Source organism: Mustela lutreola, chromosome 18, assembly GCF_030435805.1.
Source record: "Mustela lutreola isolate mMusLut2 chromosome 18, mMusLut2.pri, whole genome shotgun sequence".
NCBI classification, from domain to species: domain Eukaryota; kingdom Metazoa; phylum Chordata; class Mammalia; order Carnivora; family Mustelidae; genus Mustela; species Mustela lutreola.
Window position 1 is genome coordinate 5,588,694 of NC_081307.1, and position 14,177 is coordinate 5,602,870.

The 14,177-nt window shown below is 41.0% G+C and overlaps 1 protein-coding gene across 1 annotated transcript in view; it reads left to right on the forward strand.

Moving 5' to 3' along the window:
• Window positions 1-14,177, forward strand: part of ZMAT4 (zinc finger matrin-type 4) — a 359,613-nt gene that overhangs the window by 66,180 nt on the left and 279,256 nt on the right. The window lies entirely within an intron of this gene.

Here is a 14,177-nt window from a genome sequence, read left to right on the forward strand (position 1 = left end):
TGGAACAAAGAGGAACGTGGCCTGTGGTCATGGGACTTGAGGACAGCTCCTCTGGGTCTTGAGGCAGGTTTTAAGAGCCACAGGGCTTGAGCCTTTACAGTCTGAGATCAGGCTGGGGCAAACGTGCGTGAGTAGGGTTGGGATTGAGGCTTAGGTACATCAGTCCCAGCTTTGGCTGCTTCCCAGATTCTTTTTTTTTTTTTTTTTTTTTTTTTTTGTACCTTAGCCCCTGAAGACTCAGTGGGCTTTCTCTTCTTGTTAAATCTGTCATTGTACATCCCTGATGTTCCTTTTGGGGACATGGGGCAGGACACATTAGTGCCAGCTTCCCTTTCCTTCTTTGACCCTGAAGATAAGCTCAGAGGCTTTTTGTTAATCATCGTCCGGAGGAGAGATGACAGCATTCGTGAATCAGCACCAAATTCCTGACACACGATGGCTACTTCCCTAAATGTGTTTATCAGCCTAAAGACTTCCCCTGTAAAGTTATAACAAAGTTTTAAAATCCAAATGCTCTTAAAGGACCTAATTCAGTGGCTCTGGCTCTTTAGGGTGGATGAACAAATAAATGGCTGCCTTTCAGTCTTCTATTGAGAACAGAGAATAAGAGAAGAGAGGTTGGCTAATGTCTGGGGAGGGAACAAGGTGCTGCCCCTGGAGACAGTAGGAAGCTGGGGGGGGGGGTAGATGCTGAGTGCTGCCCAGGGCATATTTGCTTTTCAAGAGAACATACACCAGTGGGAACATGAGTTTTCAAGTGTAATAACTTGTGAGTAATTTTAGATTGGAGGGCTTAGCCAGCAATTTTCTTTTTGTCTGACAAGTATGACAAATACCAGTTGTCACTGTCACTCATACTCCTCTGAGCCTCCAGTTTCTTCTGTGCACAATGAAGAAAACAATATTAACATGCACACGTACACGCCCAGACACACAATAAACGGACCCTGTGTATTTCTCAGGATTTCGTGGGGACCAGACAAGACCCATCGAAATACCATTTGTGAAGATGCTTTGGAAGTTACAAAGTATGCCGTAACACACACAGTTATGTTGCTTTTCATTATTAACTCCAGTGCAGCAATATTCTGATAAGGACAAATAAAAGTTGCTCTCCTGAGAAAACTTTTAAAGATCACAACCTGTGAAAAATGTTAGCGTATTCTTTTGTCAGTAGGCAATCAAGTGTTAGAAGTAAATGAGAACTCAAAAGAATGATCTCCAATGGAAGACAGCCATCTTCTGAAGTTAAGAACTTTCTAATTTCTGTGTATGTTGCTTTGTAAACACACGTGGTTTTATTAATATGATTTCCCCAGTTAAGAAAAATCAGGGAATTGGTTCCTGCCCCCACATTCCACAGCTTCCTATTAGCCTTTTATGTTCTCTCTTTATTAGACTTTTTATGTTCATTTTTAATTATCTCCTCAGATTCTTGAGGACAGGAACAGAGTTTTATTCATTTGATCTTCCATAATTCCTAAAGCAGTGCCTGTAACTCCCACATATGCCCTTAGCATCTGTTTACAAAACTATCCTGGGGGCGCAGACCAGCATTGCTTTATTGTTACCTGAGCTAGAAAAGTCATGTCAGAAAATTGAAAAAAAAATTTTTTTTTTTTTAAAGAGAAAGATCTTAGCTGTTCCATTAACAGTTTAGTTATCTGAACTCAAGTTTCCCCGTTACCAGTCTGCATCCTTTCTGTGGCATAGTTTAATTGTTTAGACGATGTGTTACTATTTGTTGCCTGTAGCATAGAGGAGGTAGAGAAGAGAAAGGAGTTACAATAGATCTGCAATTAACAGTGTTACACATCATCAAAACAATGTTACCATTGCCATTAAGCCTGGATGGGGACTCTCAATGCTCTTTCCCTCCCTGCTTCCAGGCTGAGGGGGGGCACTTCTTTCAGAGACAAACAGCACGTATGCTGTTTCTGCAAAGCAGTTCGGGATGTGAATAGGGTGCAAGCCTCCTGAGATCGCTGGTCTTCTGGCTTCAGTCGGGAGGCTTCCCCAGTCACTTCTTCATCTCTAAGAGGTTGGCTTCCATTAAACAATTTTGAAGGCCATTTGAGAACGGATAATCTGATCCTAATCATTTGTCCCCTCCTTCCACTCCACTCTCTCTGCTGAAAGTCGCATGAAGAGTGGGTCTCTGTGGGTCTGAATTCCCCCTCAATTCATTGAAAATGTTGTCACGCTGTGTCTCAATGCTTTATCACTGATGTATTGCTTTAACTTGATTTTACTCAACTAGCAAATATTCCCAGCTTCCCTACGGGGCGAATCAAAAAGAATCCTCTGTGTACTTTCTGCAGGTCCTGCCCTATTAATGTTAGTTATTACAGGGGATTCTGAAGCTGTGTGAGAAATAGTCTTTGCCGCCCCCCACCACCGAAACTCATAAACTTCTTGGGAGGAAAAGCCGTGGGTAGTTCAGTGTGTTGTGAACATGTGTGTGATATGAGAACATGATCTACAGAGTTCTGCTGCCTGTTCCTACGGAGCAGCTGATCCTATGGGATCTAAACTGTATTAATTCTTCTGCCCATTTGACTTTCTGATATGTGTTACATCATGCTGTTAACTTTTTAGATCTTTTCCTTCCCAATTCTAAAGAGTGAGCCCACCACCAAGAGCTATTATGGTCCGGGAAGCTTTGTTGGGAATGTCATGAATTATCTAGACCTTGATGGATGGGTTAAGTTTAGGGTTGCTGGAACGAGAAGTCTTGGCATCTCCAAGGAGCATTGCAGAAGCTGGGTTGGCAGGAGGGAGGCTTTGTGTCAGGGAGAGGAGGTGCCCACAGTAGTATGATAGACGTAGTGGGGGGTCAGAATGAAAAGGAAAGGGGACTTTGTACTCCTGTGTGGCATTTGGGAACGTAACAGGATAATTGAGTGTTTCTGAGTGACAGTCCATTGGTGGCGGTCAAGGTATATTGCTGAGAAAAGAATAGCCTTCGTATGACTTTGGCTGTGAGATTTGTGTGCCAGTGCTTTGAAGTAAAAGAGAGAAACAGAACAGATGGGTTAATGCTTAAGAGTTGCATGCTCCATTTAAAAGCCTCAACCTTTGTATAGGAGGACAGAAAAACCCAATATATGTCTAATGGACCAAAGTCTTCCATGCTCCAGTCTTAAAATCTCTTTTTCGCATATGAAATCCCAAAGTGGAAAAAATGGGACATATAAAGACATTATTATTTTTCTTACTTGCTAAGCATTAATAACATGTTAATGTTTTGGTGGAAAATATAATTAGATGTTGTCTCTGCTCACTGAGGCAGTAGAACAAGGGAGGCACAGACACAGAGGGGAAGAGAAAGCTTTCTCGTGTGCCTTTCAGCAGGCCTGCGTATTATAGAGGTTAGAAATAGTTCCCCAGTGAGATGACTTGAGTGGTTTGTTGTAGTTTTAAGTGGCTGAAGAATCATTTTCTGCAAAAGGGAAGAGTTGCTTCCAAGAGTGAAGGAGTAGTTTCCTGGCCTTGCAGGAAAAATATGATTTGTGTAGGGAAGACTATGAGAAATGAAACCAAAAGGACAGAGTTTTTTTTTTGTTTGTTTGTTTGTTTTTTTTTTTTTTTTGAGTAAACCTAAAGGAAAAATATGAATGAGTGATCTAGAAGGAAAGAGAAAATTCTTGTCAGGCAGACCCAATGAAGTCAGGCATAAATGTGACAGTCCTTGCGGCTTGCCCCTTCCTGTGAATGCTAATATCCCTTGTGTTGCTGTGCCCTGTAGGTAATCAATGGTTCCTTGCGAAATCAGTGGCCGAGGTGTCCTGGCACTACAAACAAGATTGTGAGCTGCCTGAGGGCAGGCAAGAGTTATGCACTGCGTTTCTTCAGTTACTTCTATAGCACCCACTGTAGAGTTGGGCCCATGGTTGTTGTTCTTTTAGGCTGCAGGTTGATGAAGAGACAGAGGCTGGGGACTGGAGCAAGGACACAGTGGGTCACATTGAAGGGAAGCATTGGTGGGTACAGCAGAAGATGTACTGGTATACCTTGGGAGTCAGTCTGGACTCAGGATCTGGCCTCAAGGTGATGATTTTGTAGTTACAGGAGAGACAGTTCTCTAAGCTGATGCAAAACCCTTCAAACATTTCTGAATCTTGAAGTAATGTGAGTCCTCACAAATGGACCCCCATTAAGTGACCCAGGAGAGGTGGAGTCCAGGATTGTTCTCTAGTCAGATTCAGCGAGCATGTAGGACCTACAGAGGCATGCCGAAATGGATTTTTCTTGTTTTCCTTATTTTGATTGTCTTCCAGTAGAACTTTGGCTTTCCATAGCTTCTGTTTAATCCAGGGGACTAGCCAAAGGACCGTCTTCTGGTCTGTAAGTTGGATAGTAGATGGGATGTAAATGCTTTGTGGTTAGACACAAGGAGGTGAAATTTGAGGTTCCTAATATGTGCTGATTAAAGCAGCATGATTGTCTATACTACCCTTGCCTCGAAGGACTTTTCTCCCTTCATCTCTCATACCTTCTCGACTTGGCTTTTCCCTTTTCTTTTTCCTGAGTATGCACGCAGGCTGGACAGCTCCTTTGCCATGTGTGAGAGCTGTCGGTCAATATCATGTTGTGTTTCTGCAGCCCATCAGGTGTATTTCTGCAGTACTAGCAGGTACTGTACTAACTGCACTTGAGTTCTGTTAGGGCTCACTGGGTCAGCAGCCATCCTGGGCATTGCAGGTGATATGCTCCTGGAGAGGCAAATGCTAACGGTGTGAGGACAGTAAAAGATCTTTATAACAAGGTTCCTGTGAAGATGCTTCTTTATGCCGTACATTGAGAATCACTGTTTCAATCTCTCCAAATCTCTTACAGTCATAACATGCTTAATTTCTCCCAGATGCTGTTAATACAATTATTGGCTCATTCGCCGAAGCTAAAGCTATTCTTGTTAACCCTCTGTAATGTCAGAGGACTTCAACCTGTTCCCCATTGCCTACGAGTCTTTACCTCTGTTTCTTGACCATTTCACTGAAGACTCTTGAGCTTCTAAAAATTTCTTATTTTTCTGTTGTCTTACTCCAGCAAGCCCAGTCATTTTATCAGTTATCACTAGTTAAAGTAGTTCACTGGAACACTGAATGAATGGATAATAAAGAGGCTACAATGAAGAAAACAACAGCAGCCTGAACACTCTGGGCAGCACACACATTAGCGAAGAACGGCTGGCGGATGGTGTGTGCTTAATGCTCACTGGTTAAGGGTAGGAAGAGGCTATGCTGTGTGCATTCTCATTTGCTGAGAGCGTATGACAAAACTCAAGGGATTTTAGGAACTAGGCTTCTTTCCACCGACCAGAATTCCATCACATGGTCCCACCTAGCTGCAGGAGAGGTTGGGAAAAATAATATGTGCAGGAAAATGAAATGGGTTCAACAAACACATGAAATTATCTCTGCCACAGTCTATCCCTCTGTTCACCAAAAATCCATTCCATTTTTCTTTTAACATGTAGAGTACATGTCCCGTTACTTTAACCCTCCAGTCAGTTACTTTGCTCAGCTCAAATTTCAGGGCCTCCAGGAAGGGAGTGGGTCTCTCCATGAGATGTGGTTGTGATTCTCCTTTGTACTGCTGCTTGTGAGCAAAACAGAAATGTTACCTCTCCTCCTCCTCCTTTCGAGTGGTGATGACAATACTAATATTTCTTACTCAGAAAAAGGAGGAAAAGAAGACAGAGAATAATCACTGGCCCATAGCAGAGTTGGAATCCTGCAGAGCAGGAATTAGGAAGTTCCTCTTTTCAGAAAGGTGGGGGGTAATTGCCCAAATAGATCCCGATCTTCCTCTGTGAGAAGGATTTTCTTGTTCATTTTTCCTAATGAGCCCTGGTTCTCCACAGTTCTTCCCTCCACAGATCTTCCCTGTCCAACATCCTTGTTGCTTCTGAAATGGATCTTGGGTCCTACACTTTCCTTGGTGACTGCCAGCATTCATAGCCCATGTCCTTCCTCAGACTGATTTAAGGCATGCAGAGTATTCAGAGCTTTTCTAATTCAAAATAATAATTGCTGGAGTAACACAATTCTCTCAGCATCTCAGTAAAATGGGTGGCTTATGATTTACTTTATTTATTTATTTTTTTGGAAAGCTTCATGTGTTGTCACCATACAGTTCTTTCCTAGACACAGTTTCAAGGTTGCCTCTTTATTTTATTGCTTCCTCCTCTCTGTGCCTCTTTCTTTTCTCAGTTTCATGGTGGCCATCTTCAGGTTATCTAGAAGTAGGTGGAAAGATCACACCCTTAGTCCAATGTTTGCCAAAGTCCTGAGTCACAATATGCAACTGAGAAGTCTCATTGGGTGCTCAACGTGCAATGTCTTTTACTACACATCTTTCATTTTTGGTGACTGGAAGCAATTAGCAAATGGCTTTTCTAACTAGGTCTCAAATTTCCGGAATAACTCTTCTTTTTTTACTTCTGTCTGCTTATGTGCCAGTTACACATTACAGTTCTTAGAGTTTTTTGATTCTTTTGTAAAAGACCTGACCAACAATCAGTAGCAGAAAATTAGTAGTAGACTACATATATCAAGTGTTCTGCCTTCCCAGGCTGTTCTGGTTCTTTTAGAACTATAACGGTCTCCTAGCATAGAACCATCTAGGTCCCCTAGAAAGGTAAGCTCAATGAGCAGGTGTCTACCTTCCATGGTATTGTAGTCAATAGTTTTGGCCATGTTTTGCCACTATATAACCTGGAGCTCTTGTTTTTGTACCCTCCCTACTTACCATCGATCTAGGCTAAGTCCATGTCAAGCATTTAAGTTTTTTTTTTTTTTTTTTTTTCTTTTTTATGGGAGAACCTCCATCTCTATGCTGGACAAGGTAGGCTAAAGGTAATAATAAACAATGAAGTAAAAATTATTTATTACTCACATTATAGCCCATTGTGGGTTTCCAGAGGGGGATTTTGTACCTTGTAAGCATTTAAGACTCATGCTAATAGAGGGTCCACCATCTTTGCTCCTGATACTGCCTCGACTACCAAAATCCGGCTGGTCCATGGGGGACTAAAGGGCAATGTGGATGACTGTACAGGACATTGTGGGGAGCCGGGCCTGGAAGAGGCATCATGTCCACATGCATATCTTAAACCCGAACTCAATTGTATCTTCTTCTGACTGTATGAGAGGCTGAGAAATGGGCTCAGTGTGTGTCAAGGAGGAAAATGGAACCAGTTTGGTGAGCACGTAGCGTTGTCTCTGGGTACTGTATATGTGTGGCACTACAGGCACATGGTGATTGGGACTTTCGTTGGGTATTTTGGGTATTTGGGGATGAAGTGGAGGTGGAGAAAAAAGGGAAATCGAGGAAAGCCCGTGTATTCCAAAGGAAGTGGGCTTAGCAAAGAAACATAAACAATTCTGGAAATCAGGAGTCTGGAGGATGCTGTGAAGATGATACCTGTTCATTACAGTGCTCTGTAGAAAACTGAAGCAAACATATTTTAGTTTAAAAGACAAGGGAATAATATGCTATCAAATTTGGATTTTCTCTCCAATTCCTGACTTAATTGGTCAAGCACAGAGGTTTTCTAGTTGGAATTTGGGGTCTGTGTAGTGAGTGGTATGTTTGACATGTATGATTTCCCCTCTGCTCCACATTTTTGGGCTCAGGCAACTGGTCCCCCAAACCCTCCCCACACTCTGGAGGTCTGGGAGCAACTTCTACAGGGGTCCAGTTGTGCGCCAAGGCTGAGGACACAAACAGGTGTCTCAGTCCTCCTAAAGATGGATGTTTGAGAGAAACTTCTGTGTGCCCTCCCTTGTGAGAAATGTTCCTCTGCTGAGAGAATAGCTTATTATTGGCAGTCGACTCTCTGATCTTGTTTCCTGCTTTGCTTTCACCACCAAATTCATGGCATGTCCAGCAACTAGACAAAGGTTCTATGTAGGATTTTACTGTACTCACTTTACCTCTGGATACTATTATTCTGTTTGCCCTGTTTTATTATAAATTTGTATCTCTCAATTATTTCTTTTAACCTTTTGCATTAGATGTAGATGTAACTTGATCTGTTACAATCTTTGACAAAAATAGTGTGGTATAAATATGTAAATATTTAATCTTTCTATTTTAGCATTTTATTCCTTTTTCTGAAGTGGCAGTAAATTCACGTGATTCAAAATTCAAGAAGCATGAAAGAGTGCTTCTGCGAAAAGTCTCCCACCTGTTCCTTCGCATCCTGTTATTCTTCTTGGATGAAAACAATGTGCCAATTTTCCTTGAAATATTCTACACATATAGATGCAACTAAATCTTTCCTTTGAAATATTTTCTGCAAATGGCGACATGCTAGACCCTTCATTTTTTATTTGTTTTAATTGTGGCATAGCTCTTCTTATATAAATATAATTCATAAAGAAATATTTACTGAACTGGCTGATAACTCCTAGGTAGCACGGATATAACCGGGAGAAGAAAAAGACTTTCTCCCTGTGAACTCCCATTGAGGGAGGTACATATCTGTTGATTTTCAGATCCCAGCCTATGCTGTTTGGTTATTGACAGTGATGATTTTTCTTCCAGCTTTTCATTCCCAGCATTCACCTGAAAACATATGCATTCCTGACCTCCTCATCACCAAGCCATCTGGGCTTGCTGATTTTTTTTTTTTTTTTTTAAGATATTAGCAGACAGAGGATTCTTAAAGGCTAATGACCTAAATAAGTGGGCTTGAGTGTTGATTTCAGCCATGTGTCTTTGTCTACATTTCTTCTGATAGTGGGAGAATGTGTTGGGGACAGCATGCTTTCCTCCTTCTCAGTGATTTGAGAATTTAATTAGTCTCTTCAGGCTTTTTCTAAGATGACTTAATTTGGGGTAGAATTTTTCTAACTTTGAATTCCATCCCTTTCTCTGGGGATCATATAAAGACATAAATGTACCTTATGCCACCTCTGAGTTGCTTCCTTCTGTTCCTACTGCTCCCGTCTCCTTGCTCCATCTTTCAGGATTCCTTGGTCTCTGGGAGGCCTCCACTATGCCAGCTGCCGAGAAGGCTCTTGTGTCCACTCTCTGATTCAAATATAGAACAGTCCTTCCTTCACCTTGAGAAACCTACAGGCAGTTTGAAGGTTTTAGATTTTTACTAAGAAAATAGGAAACATAGAACAAAACTCTTTTCTATCTGCTACCAATCTTCCTCCTCTGGGCTTCTAGAGGACCCGTTCCAGCCTTGCAGCCACAGACTTTGCCTCTGACCTGGAAGGTCGCCCAGCCTTCTGATCCAAGAAACCCTCCTCATTTCATGTTTTCATTAATTCTTTGTAGCTCTTGACTTACTGCAAACAAGTTTATCTTCTAGAAATGAAATTTCTCCAGGTTCTGCCTGAACAATGCCTCTTCTCTAATTCCCCAGTGTTCTATGGCTCTGAAGCCTGCCCCCACGTTTAACCTAGTTGCCCTTTGGGATGCCACCATTTGCTTTAAAGCCCCAGAGCAACATCTTCCTCTTTTTCCACTTCATGGAAAAGTTCATGCTCCTTTTTTGGTTCACCTGCTGAACTCTCTGTTTTCTATCCATGGGGTAGATCCACTCTCAGCTTATCCTGAGAGCAGGCCAAGCAGGGCTGAGTTATAAAAGGAGCTTCTGGTGTGTTCCAAGGTCAGAAGGCCTGTGTTGTAAGTACAATGTTAACAAAGTCACTTACCTCTTCCAAATTTTAGCACCTTCTTCTGTAACGTGAAAAGATACAGAGTCTTCTTTCATTTTACCCCCACTCCTCATCCCCATCCCCACAGGGAACTATTTTATTAGGTTTGAGATGTTCTTTATTTGTATATGTTCTTTAAAATACATATTACTTTCTGGGCATGTATACTTTTATTTCAAATTTTATTTATTTATTTATTTAATTTTAGGTTGGCTTTAGATGCACAGAAAAGTTGCAAACACAGTGTGGAGTATTTCTGTATACCCTGACCCAGTTTCCCCTATTATGAACATCGTGCATTACTATGGCGCATTTGTCATGGCTAGTGAAACAATATTGATACATTGTTATTATTATTATTGTTATATAACATGTATTATAAAGTGTGAAGTCCATATTTTATTTAGATTTCCCTAGTTTTTTAAAAAAAATTATTTTAGGGTTTTATTTTTTTATTTGACAGAGAGAGAGAGCACAAGCAGAGGGAGAGGCAGAGGGAAAGAGAGAAGCAGGCTCCCTGCAGAGCAGGGGAAGCCCAATGTGGGACTCAATCCTAGGACCCTGGGACCATGACCTGAGCAGAAGGCAGTGGCTTAACCAACTGAGCCACCCAGGCACCCCACGATTTCCCCAGTTTTTAACTAGATCTCCTTTTTCTGTTCCAGGATCCCATCCAGGAGTGTGCGTTACCTTTAGACCTTACATTTCTTTAGGTTTCCATAGACAGACAGGTTCTCAGACTTTCCTTGTTATTGATGGTCTTGGTAATTTTGAGGACTTCTGGTCAGGTATTTAGTTGAATGACCTGCAGTGGAGATTTTTTTGATGTTTTTCTCATGATCGGTCTGTGGTTTTGCATCCTTGGTGAGGAAGAGCTCAGAAGGAAAGCACCATTCTCATCCCGTCATATTAAGGGTAGTATTATCAACATGACTTATCACTGTTAATGTTCACCTTGGTCTTCCAGCTCAAGGTAATGTTTGTCAGGTTAATCCACTGTAAATTTACTTTTTCTCCCTTTCTATAGTGTGCTTTTCGGAAGGAAGTCATTACGCGTAGTTTAGGCATGTATTTTTAATGTATACAAATGGCATCGTGATGTGAATCTCATCCTTATCTTGTTATTTCAGTCAGCAGTGTGTTTCTAAGAGCCATTCATGTTCCTGCAGGATGTCAAAAGTCTTCCATGTATCGTATTTTGATTTCCTATTCCTTCAGGGATGGACACTTAGGTTGCTTCTGGTGTCCCACTCACCTGCTCACCCAAGCAACATGGTAACAAACATCCTTAAACAAGTTTCCTAAAGAACCTGTGTGGGAACTTATGTGGCATGGAGATATAGGCAGGAGTGGAACTAGTGCACGGAAGTCATTATTGCTTACGTGTCTAAGCCTCGCTTATTAGCATGGTGCTACGTAAGGGATCCCATATCTACATCTCTGTTAGTAATTGGCTTTCTTCCACTTTCTCACTTTTTTCCTAATCTGCTTGATATTTGATATCTTGTTATTTTAAGTTGCCTTTCTGTAATGATTATGAAGTCTGAACAACTTTGTGTATACTTATTAGTTCTTTTGTTTTCCTTTTTCTGGTCTTCTGTCAATTTTTCTACTGGTATTCTGGTATTTTCCTGTTTGATTTCTTCATATCATCCTTATTGAATTTAGGCTTTGCAAATATCTTCTTAAAAGTAGTCATGATGCTCTTTGTTAATTTTTTTGTTAAGCTTGTCAATTTTTTTTTAAAGGTCATCACACTCTTTTTTTTTTTTTAAGATTTTATTTATTTATTTGACAGAGAGAAATCACAAGTAGACGGAGAGGCAGGCAGAGAGAGAGAGGGAAGCAGGCTCCCTGCTGAGCAGAGAGCCCGATGCGGGACTCGATCCCAGGACCCTGAGATCATGACCTGAGCCGAAGGCAGCGGCTTAACCCACTGAGCCACCTAGGCGCCCTAAGCTTGTCAATTTTTATGTGATAAATTTAACAAACTTTTTGCCCTACACTTTTAAGAAGTTCTTCCCATTGATGGATCACAGAAACATTAAATATTAAATATACTAGCTTCTATTAATTTGACACTTGTCTTTTTTATATTCATATTCATGTCCTTAACTCTATTTGGAGCCTGCATTTATATATATTGCATACAGTAGGAATCCACTTTGATTTTCCTGTATGTAGTCCACCAGTTTTCCTACCACCATCTATATCCCCTTCTTTCCCATAATTTGTGGTGTCATCTTTACCATATGTTAATTTTCTTCAGGTGCTTGACCCCAACCCAGACCTCTCTGTACTGTTCCGTGGTCCTATTTGTCGTCATCTGGGCCAGTCCATGCTTGACTTCATTACCATCCCGTGGAATTATGTTGTAGAATCTGAGAGTGACCAGTCATATCTCTTTGCTCTTCTTTTGCAGAGTTGACTTAGCTATGTTTGCAGCGTGTAATTTCCTTGGTCCTATAAACGCTTGAACAAATTCACAAATTCAGCTGAAATTTGTATTGGAATTCCATCAGATTTAAGAATGAACTTGAAGGGGCGCCTAGGTGGCTCAGTGGGTTAAAGCCTCTGCCTTCAGCTCAGGTTACGCATGATCTCAGGGTCCTGGGATCAAGCCCCACATCAGGCTCTCTGCTCAGCAGGGAGTCTGCTTCCCTTTCTCTCTCTCTGCCTGCCTCTCTGCCTACTTGTGATCTCTCTCTTTGTCAAATATAAATAAAATCTTAAAAATAAAAAAAGAATGAACTTGAAGCCAATCGGTATCTTTATAGTATTGTGTCCTATCGAAGCAGGGATATCTATGCACTCCCTCCATTTTAAGCCAATTTCTACATTGGCTTAAAATGTAACATATCACATATGTAACATATCGCATATGAGCACACCTACAATTGTTGCATAATTTAGTTCTTCATAATATATGCATTCTGTTCCATTCTTTTCTTTTGCTAAGATTTAATCATTGCTCTTCAACTAAACTGTAATCATGTTGAAGACAAGGGCCATGATTTTAATTTCTTCTTCTTCTTCTTTTTTTCTTCTTCCTTATTTCACCCTAGTGGGGCATAATGAATACTAGGGTTTTTGGTTTTGTCTTGTTTTATTTTTTACATTGTTGTTTTGTTTCCTCTCTCTTCATGACTGGTTTGCTTGCCCCTTCCTTCTGCCTCTCCTGGGCCAAAATGCCTAATGCGGCTGTGTAACAGTAACTCATGCCTACCTCCATTTATCGAGTGAGGCTAAGCACTTTTTTTGTGCAGCGTGGTGCATTTTCTCTGGGGATGAGCAATGTAACTTAAAACTCTTGCTGTGTCGATAAGTCAAGGTGAGTTTTCAGCTTTATACAACTGCATTCCCAACCATTAGAAAGATGTGAACATTTATTGCCAAGCTGTCTCTTAAATATCCTGTAATAAAAAGCCAAAATATGCTATCTTTTTTTTTTTCCAATTTCACCCTTAAGCGGCATTTTCATTACCACATTTTCTTTGTAAAGTGCTGTAACATTCCTTATTGAGATTTTTACTGTTTCAGGTGATCCCGTAATAATCTTCTTTGATCTAAAGGGGAAAAAAAAAGTTTTATTTTCTTGAGAGAAAAGAAAGTGTCGTAGTGGATCCTCTTTACTTTGCTAGTGATATGACTGACCCCTACCCTTTATGACTATTACCGCCTTGAGTCTGCTTTCCAATCTATATAATTACGATGATCCAGAGACATGATTTGACCCTTACCCTAACTAAATGCGTATAATAATAAGCTCTGTGATAATGAGGTTTTCCTGGTTTAAAAGCTGTTTTAATCTGATTGTGTCACTGGGCAAGGAATTAATCAAGTCAGTTTGCTTTGGGACTTTGTGTCGTGAGAAGGCAGGACCACATTTGAAAGAAATAATTAAAAGTCTGATGCTGACTAAGTTGAGGCCACTGACAGAAGCCTGAGATCCCTTGGCTCTAGTACTTGGAGAACGCAAACGTCTCTGGGATGGCTTGGCATGCCTGAGATGAGACACTGGTGGTGGTATTTATGGACTAATCAATATTCTGATTCTGTGGAGGAGGAGGAAATGGAGTTTTGAGGTTAATCTGATGTCACTGGGTCTTTATGCCATTTAGAATTTTTCACAAAATGTTTTCTGATTGCAGGAGTACGAAATAATGTGTACTACACTAGCACCTTAAAGAGCAAAGTATGTTTACTCAGAGAAGCAATCTTAGAGCTAAAATATTAATGCAACAGAGATACACATTTCTCTTTTTAATAAAAAATAAAGAGCGGTGCTAGGTCGTAAGGGCTATCCCCTTGTTCCCTCCCTCCGGCTTCTCAGCCTTGTATGGCTGACTCCGGAATTCAGAAGGGTCTCATCCTCCCTCCTGGGAAGGCTCACGTGGGAAGCTGCAAGTCTCCGCAGCTTGTTTTTGTGACAATGCTGTGCAGAAGGACACACTGGTTAATGGGCTTATATGTAGGTCAACCGAGTAGCACAGGATT